The sequence below is a fragment of the Heterodontus francisci genome, chromosome 34 (assembly GCF_036365525.1).
Source record: "Heterodontus francisci isolate sHetFra1 chromosome 34, sHetFra1.hap1, whole genome shotgun sequence".
NCBI classification, from domain to species: Eukaryota; Metazoa; Chordata; class Chondrichthyes; order Heterodontiformes; family Heterodontidae; genus Heterodontus; species Heterodontus francisci.
The window spans coordinates 8,966,100-8,986,867 of record NC_090404.1 but is presented as its reverse complement, the minus strand read 5'-3'; the positions used below and the strand labels follow the sequence as shown (position 1 = coordinate 8,986,867).

The 20,768-nt window shown below is 46.0% G+C and overlaps 1 protein-coding gene and 1 pseudogene across 1 annotated transcript in view; both read left to right on the top strand.

Moving 5' to 3' along the window:
* The window catches only part of LOC137348589 (zinc finger protein 850-like), a gene marked incomplete at its 5' end in the record, with an annotated part of 47,847 nt that extends 43,427 nt beyond the window's left edge, over nt 1–4,420 (top strand). The window contains one exon of the mRNA XM_068013874.1: nt 4,119–4,420. The remainder of the gene's footprint in view (nt 1–4,118) is intronic.
* LOC137348587 (zinc finger protein 721-like) overlaps nt 2,238–20,768 on the top strand; it is a 140,006-nt pseudogene continuing 121,475 nt past the window's right edge.

The window sequence follows — 20,768 nt, the reverse complement described above, 5'->3', positions numbered from 1 at the left end:
TAGGATTAGTATAAATGGGTGGTTGATGGTCGGCACAGACTCGGTGGGCCGAAGGGCCTGTTTCAGTGCTGTATCTCTAATCTAATCTAATCTAATCTATTCCATCACGCTCCTAATGGTAGGGTGGACAGTCAGGCGGAGAGTTACTTGCCACAAGATATTGTGTTCAGTTCTTTTCGCCTCATTATAGGAAGGATGTGGAAGCTTTAGAGAGGGTGCAGAGGAGATTTACCAGGATGCTGCCTGGACTGGAGGGCATGTCTGACGAAGAAAGGTTGAGGGAGCTAGGGCTTTTCTCATTGGAGCGAAGAAGGATGAGAGGTGACTTGATAGAGGGGTACAAGATGATGAGAGGCATAGATAGAGTGGATAGCCAGAGACTTTTTCCCAGGGTGGAAAGGGCTGTCACCAGGGGGCATAATTTTAAGGTGATTGGAGGAAGGTTTCGGGGTCAGAGGTAGGTTCTTTACACAGAGAGTGGTGGGTGCGTGGAATGCACTGCCAGCGGTGGTAGTAGAAGCAGATACATTAGGGACATTTAAGCGACTCCTGGATAGGTACATGGATGATAGTAGAATGAAGGGTAGGTAGTTTGACCCTAGAGTAGGTTAAAGGTTCGGCACAATATCGTGGGCCGAAGGGCCTGTACTGTGCTGTACTGTTCTATGTTCTAAGATTCCTAGTCTCTGACATGCTCTTGTAGCCACGGTATTTATATGGCTACTCCACTTCAGTTACTTCTCAATGATCACCCCCCAGGATGTTGATAGTGGGGGATTCAGCGATCGTAATGCCATTGAATGACAAGGGGTTGGTTAGCTTCTCTCTCGTTCGAGCTAGTCATTGCCTGGCACTTTTGTGGTACAAATTTTACTTTTCACTTATCAGCCCAAGCCTGGATGTTGTCCAGTCCTTACTGCATTTTTACACGGACTGCTTCAGCATCTGAGGACTCGCGAATGGTGCTGAACATTGTCCAATCATCAGCGAACCACCCCACTTCTGAACGTAAGATTGAAGGAAGGTCGTTGATGAAGCAGCTGAAGACACTACCCTGAGGAACACCGACAGTGATGTTCTGGAGCTGGGATGATTGACCTCAAACAACCACAACCATCTTCCTTTGCGCTAGGTATGACTCCAACCAGCGGAGGGTTTTCCCCCTGATTCCCATTGACTCCAGTTTTGCTCGGCTCCTTGATGCCATACACGTTCAATTTCTGCCTTGATGTCAAGGGCAGTCACTCTCACCTCACCTGTTCAGTTCAGCTCTTTTGTCCATGTTTGAACCAAGGCTGTAATGAGGCCAGGAGCTGAGTGGCTCTGGCGGAACCCAAACTGAGTGTTACTGAGCAGGTTATTGCTGAGCAAGTGCTGCTTGATAGCACTGTCAGTGACACCTTCCAACACTTTGCTGTTGATTGAGAGTAGACTGATGGGGCGGTAATTGGCCGGGTTGGACTTGTCCTGCTTTTTGTGTACAGGACATACCTGGGCAATTTTCCACATTGCCGGGTAGATGCCAGTGTTGTTGCTGTACTGGAACAGCTTGTCTAGGAGTGTGGCAAGATCTGGAGCACAGGTCTTCAGTACTATTGCCAGAATGTTGTCCTTTGCAGTACCCACTGCCTTCAGTCGTTTCTTGATATCATGTGGAGTGAATCGAATTGGCTGAAGACTGGCATCTGTGATTCTGGGGACCTCAGTAGGAGGCCGATATGGCTGAAGATTGTTGCAAATGCTTCAGCATTATCTTTTGCACTGATGTGCTGGGCTCCCCCATCATTGAGGACGGGGATATTTGTGGAGCCACCCCTTCGAGTTAGTTGTTTAATTGTCCACCACCATTCACGGCTGGATGTGGCAGGACTGCAGAGCTTAGATCTGATCCGTTGGTTATGGGATTGCTTAGCTCTGTCTATCACATGTTGCTTATGCAGTTTGGCACGCAGATAGTCCTGTGTTGTAGCTTCACCAGGTTGACACCTCATTTTGCAGTATGCCTGGTACTGCTCCTGGCATGCCATCCTGCACTCTTCATTGAACTAGGGTTTGTCCCCTGGCTTGATGGTAATGGTAGAGTGGGGTATATGCCAGGCCATGAGGTTACAGATTGTAGTTGAATACAATACTGCTGCTGCTGATGGCCCACAGTGCTTAATGGCTGCCCAGTTTTGCATTGCTAGATATGTTTGAAATGTATCCCAATTAGCACAGTGGTAGTGCCACACAACACGATGGAAAGTATCCTCAATGTGAAGATGGGACTTCGTCTCCATAAGGACTGTGCCGTGATCACTCCAGTCAATACTGTCATGGACAGATGCATCTGCAACAGGCAGATTGATGAAGACAAGGTCAAGTAAATTTTTCCTTGTTGATTCCTTCACCACCTGCTGCAGACCCAGTCTGGCAGCTGTGTCTTTTAGGACTCAGCCAGTAATGGTGCTACCAAGCCACTCTTGCTGATGAGTACACCCAGAGTACATTCTGTGACTTTGCTTGCTCCAAGTGGTGTTCAACATGGAGGAGTACTGATTCATCAGCTAAGTCGGGGGTGGTAGGTGGTAATCAGCCGCAGGTGTCCTTGCCCATGTTTGACCTGATGCCATGAGACTTCATGGGGTCTGGAGTTGATGTTGAGGACTCCCAGGGCAACTGCTTCCTGACTGTATACCACTGTGCTGCCACCTCTTCTGGGTCTGAGATGCAGAGGGTGTCCTAGTGCATGAATCGCAAAAGGTTAGTATGCAGGTACAGCACGTAATTAGGAAATCTAATAGGATGTTATTGTTCATCGCGAGGGAATTGAATACAAAAGTAGGGAGGTTGTGCTTCAGCTATACAGGGCCTTGGTGAGGCCACATCTGGGCTATTGTGTACAGTACTGGTCTCCTTATTTAAGGAAGGAGTAAATGCATTGGAGGCAGTACAGAGAAGGTTTACTAGACTAATACCTGAAATGGGTGGGCTGTCTTACAAGGGAAGATTGGACAGGCTTGGCTTGTATTCGCTGGAATTTAGAAGAGTAAGAGGCGACTTGATTGAAATATATAAAATCCCGAGGATTCTTGACTGGGTGGATGTGGAAAGGATGTTTCCCCTTGTGGGAGAATCTTTAAAAATAAGGGGTTGCCCATTTCAGACAGAGATGAGGAGAAATTTTTTCTCTGAGGGTCGTGAGTCTTTGGAATTCTCTTCCTCAAAAGGCAGTGGAAGCAGAGTCTATGAATATTTTTAAGGCAGAGGTAGAGAGACTCTTGATAAGCAAGTGGGTGCAAAGGTTATCAGAGATAGATGGAAATGTGGAGTAATCAATTCAGCCATGAACTTACTGAATGGCGGAGCAAGCTCGAAAGGCTGAGTGGTCAACTCCTGCTCTTAATTCGTATGTCTGCCCTGCTGGTGCGGGATGGTGATGGCGGTGCCTGGGATATTGTCTGTAAGGTATGATTTGGTGAATATGACCATGTCAGGCTGCTGCTTGACTAGTCTGTGGGACAGCTCTCCCAACTTTGGCAGAAGGCCCCAGATGTTAGTAAGGAGGATTTTGCAGGGTCAACAGGGCTTGGTTTGCCATTGTTGTTTCCGGTGCCTAGGTCAATGCCGGGTCGTCCGTCTGGTTTAATTCCTTATTGATTTTGTAGTGGTTTGACACAACTGAGTGGCTGGTTTGACCATTTCAGAGTCAACCACATTGCTGTGGGTCTGGAGTCATGTGTAGGCCAGACCAGGTAAGGATGGCAGATTTCCCTTAAAGGGAATGTGTGAACCAGATGGGTTTTTATGACAATTTGACACCATTAGACTCGCTGTTTAATTCCAGATTTATTAATTGAAAACAAATTCCACCTTCTGCTGTAGTGGGATTTGAGCCCATGTCCCCAGAGCAATACCCTAGGTTATTAGTCCAGTGACAATACCACTATGCCACCACCTCCCCAGTATGGTGTGATGGTTTGGATTTCAACACAGGGAGAAGGGAAAGTGTGTGGGATGGGGATTTACAGCTTTGGGGGAACAAGAGAGGAAATAAATGTTCCATGGAAATTAGAATTGCCTGTTCTGAATTTCTATCTTGTATTGACAATGATGACTTTTGTAAACTCCTTTTACAGGGGATTAGAAGGGGAGGATATGCAGACTCTAACTCAAACCAAAGAACACCTCAGGATTTGAATGTGGAAGGAGAAATGTTTGTTTGTTCTGTCTGTGGGAAAAGATTTCAAACATCAGTGTGACTGGAAAAGCACCGAGACACAAACACCCGAGTGAGTGTGTTCCAGTGTACTGACTGTGGAACGAGCTTTAACCAGTTACATAGCCTGAAAAAACATTGCACCTTCACAGCCGGGAGAAACTGTACACGTGTTCTGTGTGTGGACAAGGCTTCAACTGATAATCCAACCTGGAGAGACACAAGGACGCTCACACCACGGAGAAACCGTGGAAATGTAGGGACTGTGGGAAGGGATTCAGTTGCCCATCACTGCTGGAAACTCATCGACGCAGTCACACTGGGGAGAGGCCATTTACCTGCTCAGTGTGTGGGAAGGGATTCACCCGGTCATATCACCTGCTGACACACCAGCGAGTTCACACTGGGGAGAGACTGTTCACCTGCTCTGTGTGTGGGAAGGGATTCACCCGGTCATATCACCTGCTGACACACCAGCGAGTTCACACTGGGGAGAAGCCGTTCACCTGCTCCGAGTGTGGGAAAGGATTCACTGAAGCATCCAACCTTTTGAGACACCAGCGAATTCACACTGGGGAGAAACCATTCACCTGCTCCGTTTGTGGGAAGGAATTCACTCAGTCATCTCACCTTCTGATACACCGGAGAATTCACACTGGGGAGAGGCCGTTCACCTGCTCAGTGTGTGAGAAGGGATTCATTAATTCATCCCTCCTGCTGATTCACCAGCGCGTTCACACCGGGGAGAGCCTGTTCACCTGCTCAGTGTGTGAGAAGGGATTCATTTGGTCCTCCCACCTGCTGACACACCAGCGAGTTCACTCTGGAGAGAGGCCGTTCACCTGCACCGTGTGTGGGAAGGGATTCACTGAAGCATCCAACCTTTTGAGACACCAGCGAATTCACACAGGAGAGAAGCCATTCACCTGCTCCGTTTGTGGGAAGGAATTCACTCAGTCATCTCACCTTCTGACACACCGGAGAATTCACACTGGGGAGAGGCCGTTCACCTGCTCCATTTGTGGAAAGGGATTTAATCAATCATCCAATCTGCTGAGACACCAGCGAGTTCACGAGTGACTGCAGGGTTTGGATTCTGCTGTTGTTGCTGCTGTTAATTACATCTAGAATTGAATCCTGATTGGAAGCCTTTTTTACATTTGGGTTTCCACAGGGCTCAGCACTAGGCCACTTACTTTTGTGGTTATATATCAATGATTCAGACTTAAATGTGCGGGCTCTGGTTAAGAAGTTTTCAGGTGATAACATAAGACAATTGGTTTTATGGTTGGTAATAAAGAAACCTTGTGCTCCAGAATTTGCCACACCCCTAGCCAAGCTGTTCCAGTACAGCTACAACGCAGGCATCTACCTGGTAATGCGGGAATTGCCTAGGTATGTCCTGACTCCCCAAAGCCTGTCCACCATCTACAAGGCACAAGTCAGGAGTGTGATGGAATACTCTCCACTTGCTTGGATGGGTGCAGCTCCAACAACACTCAAGTAGCTCGACACCATCCAGGACAAAGCAGCCCACTTGATTGGAAACCCATCTACAAACATTTACTCCCTCCACCACCGATGCATAGTGGCAGCAGTGTGTACCATCTACAGCAACGCACCAAGGCTCCTTTGACAGCACCTTCCAAACCTGCGACCTTTACCACCTAGAAGGACAAGGACAGCAGATGCATGGGAACACCGCCACATGCATGTTCCCCTCCAAACCACACACCATCCTGACTTGGAACTGTATCGCTGTTCCTTCACTGTCACCAGGTCAAAATCCTGGAACTGCCTTCCTAACAGCTAAGAGATGGTGCACAATTGTGGTAATAGTAAAAGCTTTTCCAGCTACCTCAGGAGTCGGAGGCATAGTAAGATAGAGTTACAGAGAAATACAGCGAGTACATGGAGTTACATCGAATCGACAGCAGTGATTCTCAAAGATTTTTGTTTGAAGGACCCCTTTTCAAATGGATTAGTAATCACAGACCCCACACTTCAATGACACTATAAAGTCCTTGTACATTTACATTTCTGAATGTAAAGCTCATCAGTGTCCTGTTAAAGGAATTTGCAGGAATGTTTTCCAGGACTGTCCGATATAATGAACATTGATGTGATTGGTGATGTGAAAACGTTTATCTTCCTTTCAGCTGAAAGATAAACCGACAGGAAATATCCACTGAGTCTCATTGTAAAATTAATTAAACAATGAAAATGATACACGTGAGTGTTAATTCGGCTTTATATCACCTCGCAGTGGGACTGTCCTGTCGGTGCTGGGTCAGGCCTTGTCCAGCTCCACCAGTCCAGGTAACATGGGCCACCTTGGCATCCATGTGTGAGAAAGACAATCCCAGATCTGATTTGATCCAAAATAAATTTCATGTTTCATATTTCACTTCTGGGGCCGGTTTGTTTATTGAGGGTAGGATTGACAACACATAATGTATCCACCCATCAATCTCCCTGGACTCACCATCATTGTGCAGTCGGGATCATTATCTATGAAGGGGAGGTTGTTGTACTGTCTAGATCACCCTGAATACCCTTGTGTGCAGACTTTTATCTTTTATTTATTCATTCATGGGATGTGGGCGTCGCTGGCCAGGCCAGCATTTATTGCCCATCCCTAATTGCCATTGAGAAAGTGGTGAGCTGCCTTCTTGAACCGCTGCAGTCCATGTGAGGTAGGTACACTCACAGTGCTGTTAGGAAGGGAGTTCCCGGATTTTGACCGAGCGACAGTGAAGGAACGGCGATATAGTTCCAAGTCAGGATGGTGTGTGACTTGGACAGGAACTTGCAGGTGGTGATGTTCCCATGCATTTGCTGCTCTTGTCCTTTGAGGTGATAGGGATCGTGGGTTTGGAAGGTGCTGTCTGAGGAGCCTTGGTGCATTGCTGCAGTGCATCTTGTAGATGGTACACACTGCTGCCACTGTGCGTCGGTGGTGGAGAGAATGTATGTTTGTGGATGGTGTGCCAATCAAGCGGGCTGCTTTGTTCTGGATGGTGTTGAGCTTCTTGAGTGTTGTTGGAGCTGCACCCATCCAGGCAAGTGGAGAGTATTCCATCACATTCCTGACTTGTGCCTTGTAGATGGTGGACAGGCTTTGGGGAGTCAGGAGGTGAGTTACTTGCTGCAGGATTCCTAGCCTTTGACCTGCTCTTGTAGCCATGGTATTTATATGGCTACTCCAGTTCAGTTTCTGGTCAATGGTAGCCCTAGGATGTTGATAGTGGGGGATTCAGCGATGGTAATGCCATTGAATGTCAAGGGGAGATGGTTAGATTCTCTCGTTGGAGATGGTCATTGTCTGCCACTTGTGTGGCGCAAATGTTACTTGCCACTTATCAGCCCAAGCCTGGATATTGTCCAGGTCTTGCTGCATTTCTACACGGACTGCTTCAGTATCTGAGGAGTCGCGAATGGTGCTGAACATTATGCAATCATCAGCCAACATCCCCACTTCTGACCTTATGATTGAAGGAAGGTCATTGATGAAGCAGCTGAAGATGGTTGGGCCTAGGATACTACCCTGAGGAACTCCTGCAGTGATGTCCTGGAGCTCCTGGAGATTGAGCTCCAACAAACACAGCCATCTTCCTTTGCGCTAGGTATGACTCCAACCAGCAGAGTGTTTTCCCCCTGATTCCCATTGACTCCAGTTTTGCTAGGGCTCCTTGATGCCATACTCAGTCAAATGCTGCCTTGATGTCAAGGGCAGTCACTCTCACCTCACCTCTTGAGTTCAGCTCTTTTGTCCATGTTTGAACCAAGGCTGTAATGAGGTCAGGAACTTAGTGGCCCTGGCGGAACCCAAACTGGGCATCACTGAGCAGGTTATTGCTGAGCAAGTACTGCTTGATAGCACTGTTGATGTCACCTTCCATCACTTTGCTGATGATTGAGAGTAGACTGATGGGGTGGTAATTGGCCGGGTTGGACTTGTCCTGCTTTTTGTGTACAGGCCATACCTGGGCAATTTTCCACATTGCAGGGTAGATGCCAGTGTTGTAGCTGTACTGGAACAGCTTGGCTAGGGGCTTGGCAAGTTCTGGAGCACAGGTCTTCAGCACTATTGCCGGAATATTGTCAGGCCCCATAGCCTTTGCAGTATCCAGTGCCTTCAGTCGTTTCTTGATACCACGCGGAGTGAATCGAATTGGCTGAAGTCTGGCATCTGTAATGCTGGGGACTTCAGGAGGAGGCCGAGACGGATCATCAACTCGGCACTTCTGGCTGAAGATTGTTGCAAATGCTTCAGCCTTATCTTTCGCACTGATGTGCTGGGCTCCCTCATCATTGAGGATGGGGATATTTGTGGAGCCACCTCCTCCAGTTAGTTGTTTAATTGTCCACCACCATTCACGACTGGATGTGGCAGAACTGCAGAGCTTAGATCTGATCCATTGGTTATGGGATCGCTTAGCTCTGTCTATTGCATGCTGCTTATGCAGTTTGGCATGCAAGTAGTCCTGGGTTGTAGCTTCACCAGGTTGACACCTCATTTTGCAGTATGCCTGGTGCTGCTCCTGGCATGCCCTCCTGCACTCTTCATTGAACCAGGGTTGGTCTGCTGGCTTGATGGTAATGGTAGAGTGGGGTATTTGCCAGGCCATGAGGTTACAGATTGTAGTTGAATACAATACTGCTGCTGCTGATGGCCCACAGCGCCTCATGGATGCCCAGTTTTGCATTGCTAGATCTGAACAGTTGACTTGTTGAATGTACTGTTAGGTGCAAGGACTTTGGTATCAAAGCTTGTAATTTTTTTTGAGACAGTCATTTACTGGAAAATGAAACTGAAAGCTTCAGAGTTCTGGGAAGTCAGAACCAGGTTAAATGAAAGAGTCATGTGAATAGAGCTATTCAATGGTCAGTTCCCAGGTCAGCAGTATGGAAGCAAGCTGCAGGCTGTTGTTCTTCCAGACAAGCTGTTGGTTTTTCAAAAGACAGGCTGCAAAAAAGGAAGGCTTGTTTCTGGGAGCTGGTACTTCACAAATGTTTTCAGTGACTTAAAGAGTTATGGGTGGAACCACACATTAAAACTATTATGAGCAGGACCAAGGACATTGAGAGGTGACCAGACTGAAATGTTACAGGGAAGACTGCAACGCTCGCTATCGACGAGGAGGCAATACATCTGTGTTTGCATCTTGGAGGACAGGAGTTGGAAATCCACCTGCAGAAGTTCATGAGGAACTTTGAGTATTCGGTGCCACCTTCGCTGAGCGGCCTGCCGAGTAAATCTGAGAGATCTATCGCTGTTGTAGCTGATAATTAATGTGTAATTTTTCAGCATATATATCGTGATTTACGTGTTAGTTCATGTTTCATTTATGTTGCTTTTGGTTTGATAAAATTTATAGAAATGAAAACTTGTCCATTTGCTTTTTCTATTGGGGCCTCCCGGTAAATTCGATTCTTTTGTTTTGGTGATCTCCACAGCCATCATAACACCTTGTTCCATAACTGTCAGGAATTGAAGGCCCCAGTATTGAGAAGAGTCTCAGGGATTCAGTCTTGGTGATCTTGTAAAATAGAGAATCACAAGAGCAGGAGGAGGCCATTCAGCCCCTCTAGCCTGTTCACCATTCAGTCACCTCATGACTGATATGTATCTCAACTGTGTTTACCCGGTTTGGTTCCATATCCTTCAGTAACCATACCCAACAAAAATATATCCATGTCAAGTTTTGACATTCACTCTGTCTATCACTATCAGTCTGTCACTCTCTGTCTCTCTCACATTATCCTGCACTCTCTGTCTATTACACTGCCATTGATTCTCCACTTCAGACACAGTAACTGCTACTGCAAGGTTAAAACAACACCAAGATGAGCCAGGGCTGTGACAACATACAGACACAATTGATAAAAACAACATTAACCAGAGTGGAAGGAAATTGGACTCATCCTGGTGTGTCAGGTACTGACATAAAGCCCCACTGAACATAAGAAATAGGAACAGGAGTAGGGCATTCAGCCCCTCTAGCCTAATAAGATCATGGCTGATCTGTCCCAGGCCTCAACTCCTCTTTCGGGCCTGCTCCGCATAACCCTCGAATCCCCGAGATTTCAAAAATTATCTACCTCCTCCTTAAATACAATTAGTGATTGAGCCTCCACAACTCTGAGGTAGAGAATTCCAGAGAATCACCACCCTCTGAGAGAAGAAATTCCTTCGTATCTCAGTTTTAAATGTGTGCCCCTTTATTCTGTAACTATGTCCAAGAGTTCGAGATTCCCCCACCAGTGGAAACACCTCAACATCTACCCTGTAAAGCCTCGTTAAAATATTATCTGTTTCAATAAGATCACCTCTCATTCTTCTAAACTCCAATGAATAAAGGCCTAGCCTGTTCAGCCGTTCTTGATAAGACAGCACCTTCATCCCTGGAATCAGCCCAGTGAACCTTTTATGAACTGCCTCCAATATTAATATATCAAAGAACAGTACAGCACAGGAACAGGCCATTCGGCCCTCCAAGCCTGCACCGATCTTGATGCCTGCCGAAACTAACACCTTCTGCACTTCCGGAGCCCATATCCCTCCATTCCCTTCCTATTCATATATTTGTCAAGATGTCTGTTAAACGTTGCTATCGTATCTGCTTCCACCACCTCCCCTGGCAGCAAGTTCCAGGCACTCACCACCCTCTGTGTAAAAAAAACTTGCCTCGCACATCCCCTCTAAACTTTGCCCGTTCCTTAAACCTATGTCCCCTAGTAACTGACTCTTCCACCCAGGGAAAAAGCTTCTGACTATCCACTCTGTCCATGCCGCTCATAACTTTGTAAACCTCTATCATGTCGCCCCTCCACCTCTGTCGTTCCAGTGAAAACAATCCGAGTTTTTCCAACCTCTCCTCAGAGCTAATGCCCTCCAGACCAGGCAACATCCTGGTAAACCTCCTCTGTACCCTCTCCAAAGCCTCCACGTCCTTCTGGTAGTGTGGCAACCAGAATTGCACGCAATATTCTAAGTGTGGCCTTACTAAGGCTCTGTACAGCTGCAACATGACTTGCCAATTTTTATACTCTTTGCCCCGTCAGATGAAGGCAAGCATGCCATATGCCTTCTTGACTACCTTATCCACCTGCATTGCCACTTTCAGTGACCTGTGGACCTGTACGCCCAGATCTCTCTGCCTGTCAATACTCCTAAGGGTTCTGCCATTTACTGTATCCCTCCCACCTGCATTAGACCTTCCAAAATGCATTACCTCACATTTGTCCGGATTAAACTCCATCTGCCATTTCTCCGCCCAAGTTTCCAACCGATCTATATCCTGCTGTATCCTCTGACAATCCTCATCATTATCCGCAACTCCACCAACCTTTGTGTCGTCTGCAAACTTACTAATCAGACCAGCTACATTTTCCTCCAAATCATTTATATATACTACAAACAGCAAAGGTCCCAGCACTGATCCCTGCGGAATCCCACTAGTCACATCCCTCCATTCAGAAAAACCAGCTCACTTCTGATCCCGTGTGACTTCACTTTTTGCACCAGTCTACCATGCGGGACCTTGTCAAAGGCTTTACTAAAGTCTATATAGACAACATCCACCGCCCTTCCCTCATCAATCATCTTCGTCACTTCCTCAAAAAACTCGATCAAGACAGTGAGACACGACCCCCACTTCACAAAACCAAGCTGTCTCTCGCTAATAAGTTTGTTTGTTTCCAAGTGGGAGTAAATCCTGTCCCAAAGTATCCTCTCTAATAATTTCCCTCCCACTGACGTAAGGCTCACCGGCCTATAATTTCCTGCATTATCCTTACCACTCTTCTTAAACAAAGGAACAACATTGGCTATTCTCCAGTCCTCTGGGACCTCACCTGTAGCCAATGAGGATGCAAAGATTTCTGTCAATGCCCCAGCAATTTCTTCCCTTGCCTCCCTCAGTATTCTAGGGTAGATCCCATCAGGCCCTGGGGACTTATCTACCTTAATGCTTTGCAAGACACCCAACACCTCCTTTTTGATAATGAGATGACTGAGACTATCTGCACTCCCTTCCCTAGGCTCATCATCCACCAAGTCCTTCTCCTTGGTGAATACTGATGCAAAGTACTCATTTAGCACCTTGCCCATTGCTTCTGGCTCCACGCATAGATTCCCATCTCTGTCCTTGAGTGGGCCAACCCTTTCCCTGGTTACCCTCTTGCTCTTTATATATGTATAAAAAGCCTTGGGATTTTCCTTAATCCTGTTTGCCAATGACTTTTCATGACCCCTTTTCACCCTCCTAACTCCTTGCTTAAGTTTCTTCCTACTGTCTTTATATTCCTCAAGTGCTTCATCTGTTCCTCGCCTTCCAGCCCTTACAAATGCTTCCTTTTTCTTTTTGACTAGGCTCACAATATCCCGTGTTATCCAAGCTTCCCGAAACTTGCCAAACTTGTCTTTCTTCCTCACAGGAACATGCTGGTCCTGGATTCTAATCAGCTGACGTTTGAAAGACTCCCACATGTCAGATGTTGATTTACCCTCAAACAGCCGCCCCCAATCTAAATTCTTCAGTTCCTGCCTAATATTGTTATAATTAGCCTTCCCCCAATTTAGCACCTTCACCCGAGGACTACTCTTATCCTTATTCACAATTACCTTAAAACTTATGGAATTATGGTCACTGCTCCCGAAATGCTCCCCCAGTGAAACTTCGACCACCTGGCCAGGCTCATTCCCCAATACCAGGTCCAGAATAGCCCCATCCCTAGTTGGACTATCTACATACTGTTTCAAGAAACCCTCCTGGATGCTCCTCACAAATTCTGCCCCATCCAAGCCCCGAGCACTAACTGAGTCCCAGTCAATATTGGGGAAGTTAAAATCACCTACCACTACAACCCTGTTACCTTTACATCTTTCCAAAATCTGTCTACATATCTGCTCCTCTACCTCCCGCTGGCTGTTGGGAGGCCTGTAGTAAACCCCCAACATCGTGACTGCACCCTTCCTATTCCTGAGCTCCATCCATATTGCCTCGCTGCATGACCTCTCTGAGGTGTCCTCCCGCAGTACAGCTGTGATATTCTCCTTAACCAGTAATGCAACTCCCCCACCCCTTTTACATCCCCCTCTATCCCACCTGAAGCTTCGAAAGCCTGGAACATTTAGCTCCCAATCCTGCCCTTCCCTCAACCAAGTCTCTGTAATAGCAACAACATCATATTTCCAAGTACTAATCCAAGCTCTAAGTTCATCTGCCTTACCTGTTATACTTCTCGCATTGAAACAAATGCACTTCAGACCACCAGTCCCGCTGTGCTCAGCAACACCCTGCTCTTCCTCTTAGTCCTACTGGCCTTATTTACTATGTCCTCCTCATTTACTTCAGTAGCTGTCCTACTGCTCTGGTTCCCACCCCCCTGCCACACTAGTTTAAACCCTCCCGAGTGACGCTAGGAAATCTTGCAGCCAGGATATTAGTGCCCTTCCAGTTTAGATGCAACCCGTCCTTGTACAGGTCCCATCTGTCCCTGAAGAGAGCCCAATGGTCCAGATATCTGAAACCCTCCCTTCTACCCCAGCTGCTCAGCCACGTGTTTAGCTGCACTATCTTCCTATTTCTAGCCTCACTGGCATGTGGCACAGGGAGTAATCCAGAGATTACAACCCTAGAGGTCCTGTTATTTTAACTTACTACCTAACTCCCTAAACTCCCCCATAAATACAGGATCTTCCCTTTTTGTGAGATCACCATTTCCTTACTATGAGTGTTAGGAAAAGGCTGACTTCTGTGCAGCAAAAATGTTGGTTTATCCAGATATGTAAAAATTGCCATGATATAAATCCCACATTAATTTTAAACATGTGAATGAAATGATTTGAACTAATTACCTACAGGTTTGGTTGTGGGTTTATAATATTGGCACCTTTAGAGAGTCTCATCAACCTAAAAGGTTCCTGTTAAATGTATTTATTTAACTGTATTCCTGAGTGGATTTAAATTTAAACCAAGTTTGCAGGCATGATGCTCTACTCACACATCGAAGGTGAGAGAGATGCTGTGGGACACACACTAAGTCCAGTAGCTGAAAGCGAATTACAGACTGGGTTTTGTGTTTAGTTATCCCGGGCGTGTTACTGATACCTTCCCTGGATCCCAAGACTAGCTGAGGCACTCTGGAAGGTATGGGGATCTGGGACTTGCCTGTGAGAGTAACCGAAGGTATGAGAACTGAAATAATTTAGAGTTAGAATGGAGAAAAGGCACCAAAATGTAACAGTCAGTAACAGGACACCAATTAGTCTCCTCTGATTTTGGAGAAAATAAAGACCTGGCAAAGTATGTGTTTGAAACAACATCAATTCATTTGACAGTTATCAGAATATTAATCACCCATAGAACTGGGCTGGAGTTTAGCATCAGCAAAAATAAACCAACCCCAACTGTCAGAATGAACATGGTTCAGTTCTGGATGTGATTAACAGCAGCAATAACAGCAGAATCCAATCTCTGCTGTCACTTGTGAACTCTCTTATGTTTCAGCGGTTGGATGACTGAGTGAATCCCTTCCCACACACACAGAGCAAATGATCGGCCTCTCCCTAGTGTCTGTGTTGGTGTTTCAGCAGCTCTTTTTTGAAAGCACTTCTAAGTCAGAACACTTAAAAGGTCTCTGACCACGATGAACAAGTTTCCATAAAACAAGAAATGCTGGAAATTCTCAGCAGGTCTGACAGCATCTGTGGAGAGAGAAGCAGAGTTAACGTTTCAGGTCAGTGACCCTTCTTGAGGAACAAGTTGATGTTCAGTGAGGTGGGATGACTGAGTGAGTCCCTTCTGTAAGAGTTCTGGGTCTTATTAACTCTCACTCTGTGAGTCTTTATCCAATTAATATTAATTTGTCTTTTTGAAAGAGGCAATCAGAGATAATATGGTGTTGTAATATCAGGAAACATTTATTAAGTAACAAAAGTAATACTTAGCAAAGGTTAGGCAGTAACTTCACTGGCTCAATGTGGGTCTTGCCTCCTGATTCAGCCTTGGGCACAACTTGATGTGGTCCCCTCTCTCTATCACTTCAGGTATGCAGTCTCCAACATCACACTCTTCGCCGTATTGCTGGCAACGAGTCTTTTTAACCCTTTCTGATGCACTGCCCATGCTCATAATTTCTAGTCTCCGATTGGTTCAGGCAGTGCATGATCAGTTTCTGATTGGTTCTTTAGAGAGGCAGTCACCTGCAGATATCATTTCCTGATTGGTTCCTTCAGATGTCAGTCACCTGCAGAACAGTACCCCTTATTACAGCATTTAATTTTTGTCCCTTCATTAAATTTAATGGTTTTCTAATAAGATTATATGGTGCCTTGTGATATTCAGTACCCATCATTATACAATGGCACATTACACAGCCATAGAAACATAGAAAATAGGAGCAGGAGTAGGCCATTTGGCCCTCCGAGCCTGCTCCGCCATTAATTATGATCATGGCTGATCATCCAACTCAGTAGCCTGTTCCAGCTTTCGCCCATGCCCTTTGATCCCTTTAGACCCAAGAGCAATATCTAACTCCTTTTTGAAAACATTCAATGTTTTAGCCTCAACTGCTTTCTGTGGTAGCGAATGCCACAGGCTCACCACTCTCTGGGTGAAGAAATTTCTCCTCATCTCAGTCCTGAAAGGTTTACCCCGTATCCTTAGACTATGACCCCTTGTTCTGGACTCCTCCACCATCGGGAACATCCTTCCTGCAGCTACCCTGTCAAGTCCTGTTAGAAATTTATAGGTTTCTATGAGATCCCCCCTCACTCTTCTGAAGTCCAGCGAATATAAACCGAACCAACTCAATCTCTCATCATATGTCAGCCCTGCCATCCCAGGTATCAGTCTGGTAAACCTTCGCTGCACTCCCTCTATAGCAAGAACATCCCTCCTCAGTTAAGGAGACCAAAACTCCACACAATATTCCAGGCGTGGCCTCACCAAGGCCCTGTATAATTGCAGCAAGACATCCCTGCTCCTGTACTCGAATCCTCTCGCTATGAAAGCCAACATACCATTTGCCTTTTTTACCGCGTGTTGCACCTGCATGCTTACCTTCAGCGATTGGTGTACGAGAACACCCAGGTCTCGCTGCATATTCCCCTCTCTCAGTTTATAGCCATTCAGATAATAATCCGCCTTCCTGTTTTTGCTAGCAAAGTGGATAATCTCACATTTATCCACATTATACTGCATCTGCCATGCATTAGCCCACTCACTTAACTTGTCCAAATCACCCTGAAGTCTCTGCATCCTCCTCACAACTCACCGTCCCACCTAGTTTTGTGTCATCTGCAAGTTTGGAGATATTACATTAGTTCCCTCATCTAAATCATTCATGTATATTGTGAATAGCTGGGGTCCTAGCACCGATCCCTGCAGTACCCCACTAGTCACTGCCTCCCCTTCGGAAAAAGACACATTTATCCCCACTCTTTGTTTCCTGTCCACCAATCAATTTTCTATCCATCGCAATAAACTACACCCAATCCCATGCGCTTTAATTTTACACGCTAATCTCTTATGTGGGACTTTGTCAAATGCCTTCTGAAAGTCCAAATAAACCACATCCACTGGCTGTCCCTCATCAACTCTACTAGTTACATCCTCGAAGAGTTCTATTTGATTTGTCAAGCATGATTTCCCTTTCATAAATCCATGCTGACTCTGTCCGATTCTACCACTGTTCTCCAAGTGCTCTGGTATAAAATCTTTGATAATGGACTCTAGAATTTTCCCCACTACCGATGTCAGGTTGACTGGTCTATAATTCCCTGCTTTCTCTCTACCTCCCTTTTTAAATAGCATTAGCTACCCTCCAATCTGTAGGAACTGTTCCAGAGTCTATAGAATCTTGGAAGATGACCACCAATGCATCCACTATTTCTAGGGTCACTTCCCTAGATTAATACAGAAATTACAAAACTATTTCATACATACAATCTACACATAACATGTTTGAAACCAGCATATAAAGACAATCCATGCGTAAAGATGAGGGAGCAAGATGCACTTATGAAATACAGCAGGATACACTCAATACAGGCTTATAAGTAACAAAAGCAAAAGGAAAAAGTCTACATAACTACACAACTAATTACAGAACTTAATTATTAAGCTTACAGAACCAAAGTGATACATAGAACATCTATAATTCTATAATTCAAAAGAAAGTGACTGTTTCTTTTTAAGGCATTACTGTGCAATTAACAAGTTAATGCTTTATTAAAAGAAGTAACTAATTTAAAACACAGAACTCAAGGCCGAAGGCTCTGACAGTTATTTTATGTATCACGTATAGCTGATAAGTTTTAATGGTTAGGGAGTTTGTGTCCGGACACAGCTCCAGACACTGGACTATTCAATCTTGACTGTCTTCACAGCAATAACTCTGTGATTAAACCACAAACTGTAGTTTTACATGTAGGCCTAGGGCATGTGGTATGTTTCACCTGTCAGATAAGAATGCAGCTACATCTTCACAGATAAAGATGCAGTCACATGGGAACAGTGTCCGTCATTGATTACAACTAAGAAGAATATATTAGGTTAATCGAATAATATAATTCGATTACTGGAGTATTACAAATAATTGGACTACAAGCTAATGATGAAACAAGATTTTTACACCAAGTTGGGACCTTTGCTATACTCAACCTACCAATCATAGCCAAAGATTCTCTAGCAATGGCTTCTCACCCCATTACCTTTGGAGTCTCCCAAGAGTGACCTCCACCCTGCTTAAACTTGAGCTCATCCAAACTCTGCTGTCTTTTACCCCAACCATCACAAAGTCCCACTCATCCATCACTACTGTGCACACTGACCTACAGTGGCTCCAGGTTCACCAGTGCCTCCATTTTAAAATTCTCATCTGGGGTTCAAATCCCATCAAGACCTCACCCTTCCCTACATCTGTAACCTCCTCCAGCTGTCCAACCCTCAGAAAAGTCTGCATTCCTCCAACTCTGGCCTCTTACACATCCCTCACTCTCTCTGTCCCATTGGCTGTGCCTTCAGTCATCGACCCTAAGCTCTGGAATTCCCTCCTTATACCTCTCTGCCAGTCCACATCTCTCCTCCTTTAAGACCCTCCTAAAAACCTCTGTCTTTGACCAAGCTTTTAGTCAGCCCTCCTAATATCCCCTTCTTTAGTTCAGTGTCAATTTTTGCCTGATTTGTCAGTTTAAGCTTCTGAGATGCACCTTGGGACACTTTCCTACCTTAAAGGTGCAATGTAGATGACAATTGTTTTTAAAATCACATTATAACAGACTGGGGAAGCTGGTATTAAAATAATATCTGGGTACACGGAGTTAGGTTGCAGATCAGCCATGACCTCATTGAACGGCAGAACAGGCTCGAGGGACTAAATGGACGACTCCTGTTCCAATGTCCCGAATAAACTTGGACTCAAACACAGCTGATGAATGGAAAGTCATGGGAGAACTGGGGAGAAGGCAGTGCAACAGGAAACCAGCACTTGAGCAGAGTTGGAGAGTAGGTGAAGTCTGAGGAGAAAGTACATTGGAACAGGAGTGGGACATTCAGCCCATCGAGCCTGCTGCACCATTCAATTAGATCCTGGCTGATCAATTAGTCTACGTTCCCATGAGGAAATCAAGATTTATTTGACATATATCCATAATAGGGGTTATTATCAGTAGAAACAAACCCCACCTGTCAAAATAAACAGTTTTAGTCCTGGAAGTGTTAATAGCAGCAATAACAGTAGAAATCCAACCCCTGCAGTCACTTGTGAACTCGCTGGTGTCTCAGCAGGTGAGATGACTGAGTAAATCCCTTCCCACGTACAGAGCAGGTGAACGGCCTCTCCCCGATGTGGATTCACTGGTGTGTCAGAAGGTTGGTTGATTGATTAAACCCCTTCTCACACACTGAGCAGGTGAACGGTCTCTCCCCAGTGTGAACACGCTGGTGTGTCACAAGCTGGAATGATTCAGTGAATCCCTTCTCACACACGGAGCAGGTGAACGGCCTCTCCCCAGTGTGACTGCACTGATGAGTTTCCAATTCAGACGGTCAACTGAATCCCTTCCCCCCGTCCACACATTTCCACGGTTTCTCCGTTGTGCGAGTGTCCTTGTGTCTCTCCAGGTTGGATGATCAGTTGAAACCTCGGCCACACAGAGAACACATGTACAGTTTCTCCCCGCTGTGAATGGTGCGATGTTTTTTCAGTCAGTGCACTGCAACACTCAGGTGTGTCTGTCTCAGTGCGTTTCCAGTCACACTGATGTTTGAAAGCTTTTCCCACAAACTTTCTCCTTCAAAGGCCAAAGATATTCAGATCCTGATGAATCAAGTGACTCTGTCAGATCCTGACGTGATGTTTGCCCAGAAATCCTCCCCTTCTAATACCCTGTGAAAGGGAGATTATAAAAATCATCACTGTCAGTACAGGATAGAAATTCAGAACAGACAATTCTAGTTTCTATGGAACATTTTTCCCTCTACTGTTCCCCCAAAGCTGTAAATCCCCGTCCCACACACTCTCTCTCCTCCCTGTGCTGAAATCCAAAGGCAGAGCACCATCCGCACCATTTCGTTCCTCCACTGCCAGTTTTCTCCCTCCTCTACTCAGACTGGGTTCAGTTCTCCAGCCCCTGTGTGCAGAGTGAGAGTCAAATCAAATCAAGTCAATGATTTTCTCTCCTGATCACTGGAACCCTGAAGCCCCGCCCACTTTCTGTGTCGTCACCAAGATGGCCGTGCATGCGCTCTGCTCCCCTCTCAACCAAGGTGACCGTTAACCTGGGGCCTGTTCCAGGGAAAACGCCCAGAGCTGCAAACGTGGGGCCTGGAGGTTTCTATTCGGGGCTTGCGGCCTATACCAGGTTTTGCTGAAGCCTCCCCGCCCACCCGCCGGCTCCATTCCTCCACTGCGTCCCGTCGACTCTCACCCGCTGCAAAACTGTCATCCAGTACTCACAACTCAGATCAAAGTGACATTGCACATGCTCCAGATACAGTCCACTACTGTGCCTGTGCACTGTCCTCCTGCACCGTGAATCGGGCACATTCAACTTATTTTATTTAGAGATACAGCACTGCAACAGGCCTTTCGGCCCACAGAGCTTGTGCCGACCAAGAACCAACCATTCATACTCACCCTACAGTAATCCCATATTCCCTACCACCTACCTACACTAGGGGCAATTTTACAATGGCCAATTTACCTATCACTTGCAAGTCTTTGGCTGTGGGAGGAAACTGGAGCACCCGGCGAAAAGGGAGAACTTGCAAACTCCGCACAGGCAGTACCCAGAATTGAACCCGGGTTGCTGGAGCTGTGAGGCTGCGGTGCTAACCACTGCGCCACTGTGCCAACCCCAAAATTCCGTGGGAGGTGCTGGGTAACAGCAGCGCCATTCAAACTACTGATTGGGACTAGCGAATGCTGGTTTTCTCATCAAATTGAGATGAAATTAACAAACTACTCTTACAGAAACCCAAGTGAATGGGCCCTCTCGATAGTTGAGTACTGAGATGAGGAGCAACTTTTTTCACTCAGGATTGAAATTCCCTACCCC